Source organism: Lepisma saccharinum, chromosome 11, assembly GCF_977018435.1.
Source record: "Lepisma saccharinum chromosome 11, izLepSacc3.1, whole genome shotgun sequence".
Taxonomy (NCBI): domain Eukaryota; kingdom Metazoa; phylum Arthropoda; class Insecta; order Zygentoma; family Lepismatidae; genus Lepisma; species Lepisma saccharinum.
Window position 1 is genome coordinate 73,094,254 of NC_139239.1, and position 5,632 is coordinate 73,099,885.

Consider the following 5,632-nt stretch of genomic DNA (forward strand, 5'->3'; position numbering starts at 1 on the left):
AGTCCATTGCGTCATTAGATCTCATTTAACACATACTTTCAAAGTTTTCATATTTTTTCTGTTGTTCCTCTGCTAGGTATGTAAGAAATCACTCAACAATCTCTATCATCTTGTCAACAATCAACTTATACAGTATTGTAAGCAACAGATTCAGATCAACAATGTATTCAAATGTGTTTTTCTATTCTTTACAACATACCCAGTAAGAGTAACATTAAGATTAAAACTTGAGTGCAATTGCTCGACAATCGCGTCAACAATGAGCTTATACGTATTTAACCAACAAATTCAGTTTTGTGTTCAGATGTATTTTTCTATTCTTTAAAACGTAGCTAGTACGAGTTTGATCCGAATTGACTGCTAGTTTTACGGAAGCTATGAGTACAGTTGACCTTGAAGTTACCAGGCATTTGTGTTCCCATCTAGGACAGCGCAATATACAGGAATTTTTCACCAGAAAATGATCTACGAGTACTTTCTTTAAAAGTTAATTACTGTAGTACTGTAGTAGTGTTTTCTATGATGACATACATAATACATATTGTAAATAGTTAATGTGTAGCAAGAACTGTATTGCAACAATAAAATTGAGTCCCCTGATTAGCACGAATTTTTTTAACACGAACTCTTGATTTTTCGGTCAAAATTGTATATAAATTGTAAGTTTTTTTTTTTTTTTAGTGATTCCACAACAACGGTATCCAATGACATTACGCTGTATCTGTGGTGGAGCCTGTGGAAGGGATGATCTTACAATCATAGGTTTCAGGTTGTCCTGTCGCCATGGGTGAGGACTTTCTGAGTGTTCTTTTATCCACTCATGAGTCATGCTCATCATAAGTGTCAAACATCGACGCAGAATAAGAAAAATCGCTAGAGTGGAACATCAGTAAACCATTTATAAATGGAATTATCTAGTCATATGTATATATTCTGCATGTTTTGTTACAGCAAAGGAAAGTTTTTTGATCATTCTTACATGGTATACACACATGTGTGTGTGGAAAAAGGAGCCACAGAAGATGTAGTCTCAAGATTGTTATACACATAATTCATGTGTAATATAATTCTTGTGTGTATAATGTAACATTCACATGCACATACACATATCACACATGCACATTACACACACACACACACACATATATATATACACATGGCTTTAATTTGATATATGGAATATGTTTTATATAAATGTGTGTGTATTCACTTTCTCTGTGTGTGATAGACATAGTGTGTGTGTGAATCTCAATTTTGTTTTCTTTTTTATTAGTGCACAGAATGTGATTCGTGTAATGTAAGATGTAAGACAAGAGCATAGCTGATGGTACTGTAGATTTCATCAATGTAAACTTTGTAATATACATATAATTAAGTGTGCCAAATGGAAGTACGTACATGTTAAAACTGCAATTACATTAATTTCTTTTTTTGTAAGTTATTGTAAATGTTAGCTTAAGCTCGACTTAGAAATATGTGTTTTTCCAAATGCAGTAAAAATTAATGAAACTTAGAAAAAGAACAAATTATATTCCACTGTCTCAAAACATTTTGTGTATGTGAAGGTAGCTTTTTTGGGTGATAAGATAAAGTATTTTCTTCTGTTTTGTAAAGGAAGCAATTTAAGGTTACTTCAGTGTAATCGATTTGTTACATAACACATATCTTCATAAGAAGTATATTGGACGTTGGAAAGACAGAGTGGTTCAAGTACTGTGACGGCTCTCTTAACTGAAGAGGAAGTGGGTGGTAACAAGCTCGCCTTGGCATCACATTCAGTGTTGGCTGTTGATTGGCTAATGACTCGCCGATGCAAATCACATGTGCATTTATTAAATATGCAAACTGTGACCCGTGGCATCCTAGCCTGCTGTGCCAGGTTCTAAACATTAATTTCGATAGGATCATACTGTGGAATTAAAAATTATGGGTACTCAAGTTTGAACTTCAATTAAAAATTAACCCGTAGACCTACACAAAAATGAGTTACATCAAAATTTAGCTTATTGAATTTTGCATTAATCTATGGTAACCAATTTTTTTCGAGTATGTCTTTGATTTTTTATCATCGTGAGAAGGTTCAGGTGATCTGTCGGTCACTCGAATTTTTTCCTGCATGGACACATTTGTCCGTCCAGGATATGCAAGGTGTTCTTTATGTGGATTTTTTGGGGGGAAAGGGTCATGATTAATACCCAGTATTCTTGCACATCAACATTGTTGAAGGGTGCCATTCGTAAGAAAAAACAGGGATGTTGTCTGCAAATGTCATTCTTCATTATGACAATGCATGGCCCCACATGGTCAACTTGACAGCAACAACTCTCCGAAAGGGTTTTGCTCCATGTTCTTGCACTCTGGATTTAGCCCTCACTGATTATCAGATTTGTTTTGAGCCACTTAAAGAGCATAGAGAGAATTGAAATTGAAGACAAACGGAGCACTGACAAAAGATGTCATGAAACATCTATGACAGCATTTAACTTCCTTCTACACCAAATATCTTAGGAAACTGACACAATGATGGCAGCAATGCCCAGGGGGATTTATTTGAAAAACTCAACATAGTTTGGTGCTTTGACTTTCTAATTTTTTCCTAGAAATAAAAGCCTCTGTCAACCTTGAACAACCCTTCTATTATGTAGTAAGTATGGTTGCTAAGGACTTATTTTGAATTTTCATACGGTTGTTTATTTTCTTTATGCAAAAGTAGCGAATAGCGAGTGTAGCAAGCTACTCTCAAATTTTAGCATTTTGATCAGTGCTAAATATCAATGCAATAGTCCAATTCTGTTATGCTGCTAAACATGTTACAGCATATCTTCACCAATACTTGTATAAACAGGCTTTATGATTGTTTCATTAGCTGTACAGTAATGTTAGAAAAATCTGTCGCATGGAATTTTTCTAAGACCAATGTCTTACCAAATTATGTTGGTAGCTCTGAAACAAGGAAGTGTTGTGAAATATACGATCCTCCAACCAGAGTGAAGTTTGATTCGGAGGAGCAGGAGGTGTGACTCATGGTCTTGTCCACAGGAAGTTTAACCAATGGAGCATTTTCAAACATGAGATAACGTCCCCATTGGTTAAATATTGTTTCAATAACGTGAATCAGCAGAAAGATTGCGCAACAATTTACTTAGTCGCTTTAATTGCCTTTAATCGTTTCAAATTAGTATTAAATTGTCCCAATTATAATTCACGAACTTAATATATGTATTCATGTATGTGTTTGACAATCATATATCACTCATCAGAACAATTTTCACATTGTTTTCACTACGTGAGATTATGCAATTTGTGTATTTTCTTTCAGCTGTGGTTCCCTCTTTCCGTGAAAAATAACGAATTAACCTAATCATTAACTCAACAAATAAAAATTCATCTCTAAATTAATTAATGAAAACTGTTACTATTTTTTCGTAAATGTAAATGAAATGTCATCTCACGTAGTGAAAACAATGTGAAAATTGATCTAATGAGTGATATATGATTGTCAAACACATACATGAATACATATATTAAGTTCGTGAATTATAATTGGGACAATTTAATACTAATTTGAAATGATTAAAGGCAATTAAAGCAACAAAGTGAATTGTTGTGCAATCTTTCTGCTGATTCGCATTATTGAAACAATATTTAACCAATGGGGACGTTATCTCATGTCAGAAAATGTTGCATTGGTTGAACTTCCTGTGGACAAGATCATGAGTCACGCCTCTTGCTCCTCCGTATCAAACTTCACTCTGATTGGAGGATCGTATATTTCACAACACTTCCTTGTTTCAGAGCTACCAACATAATTTGGTAAGACGTAGACTAAGAAAAATTCCATGCGACAGATTTTTCTAACAGAACTGTACCTTTACAAGAATTGGGACATTATGTGTTTTGAAATTTGTTGTGACAATCACAGATGGACTGTCCTGTCAGTGGTGGATTACCATATCATTCTAATTACAGCTGCATGCTTTGCTGTAGCCAGTTTAAACACAAACAAGGAACCACCCTGTTAACTGGCAATGCAAATCTACAGGTGATGAAGTACACTGGTACACTCAACAGTAGGCGAATTGACCAGTACCATTTTTATTCGGTCTGTTTTCCACAATGTAATGATCATGTTTTGAAATAATAACGTCAATAAGCAGAAGGCAACATCTGCTTCGCATCAACAGAATTTCGTTCTTTAAAATAACACCGGATGTGGAATAAAAAATAATGAAAATGGCGATGGACAATTCGCCTACAACTATCTTTGCCGTTGGCTGTAGCAAGTGCAGGATGTCTACCGAAATAACAAATCCCAAATTCTTGACCTTTCTTTCCTTTTTCTTGACCTTCCCCCCTCCCTTTTTCTTCAACATTTATCTAATCACCTCCTACTTAGGTATAGTTAGAAATTAAGAAAATATATATTTTTATTCAATTATTTTATTTTTTATGAAAAACTCTTACCACAAGGCTGGATAAGATGAAAACTGAAGCTGTATTTTATAGAAAGCCTAAATCTCTTTCTTAATTATTAATCCATGTAAAAATTAATGTTTCAGACCTCATCTTGGATGGGGAATAACAACATTGCTTTATTTGATATCTTTACAAAACTTCATGAATGCAAGAATGTAATAAGAAACAAAGTGAACAAATCTTGACCACAACTTAATACAATTTTACATTTCCAAATATTCAATTTTATCAAATCCCAGATATACAAAAGTGTAGATTCACTGCACTAAAAAATAACAAAAATTCTTCACCATGATCACAATTTCTTGACTTTCTTGACCTACCTGTTGATTTCTTGACTAGTAGACATCCTGCAAGTGTCATCCTTACTCCAACTGCTACACAGTCACTGACTGTAGAGTTTTCATTTTTTATCCTGTGGTGAAGTGTCAATTCTTTAGTAATAACCCTGCACATGCAGTGGAACCCCAATGTTACATTCTCCAGTTTTACATTTTCCTGCAATATACTTTCAACGTTCATGGTCCTAATAGAGCAAAATTCTATAAAATTTCCCCAGATTTTAAGTTCTTTCAGCTTGGTCCCCTGAAATACATGAAATCGAGGTTTCACTGTACTTACATATGCATGCGTGTACAGTTGCAGACACTTCTGGGTTGAAACAATTCAATTGAAAGCTAATGGTTATAGTATGTATGGTGTATTTAATGTTATAAATATACAATGCATAGATATATGCAACATATAATTTAGAGGCCATATTAGGTTTATTGTAAATACACATGCACAGAAGTTGAATATTGACTAGGTATTTTTTGCAACCCCAAGTGATTGCAAAATGAAGTGATATTGAACAGGTATATATTTGGTAAGCCATATTTCAAAGGTCGAGCACCAAAAGATTAAATCCAATTTTGAAAAATTTGGAAACAAATGAGAAAATCAAATTAGGTATCATAACACTTTCAAAACTGGGCACCTTTCATCTCCACACCCTGTGTATATTCTGAAGATAGGCAAGATCAGTATAACAAAAACACAATTGTATTATGACATGAAGTGGATAATAACATCAATACACTGTAAAATAGAAAACTAATGAAAAGATACTTGCAAAAACCCAGAAATATGAAAATATAAAAGTATAGCGAATTAC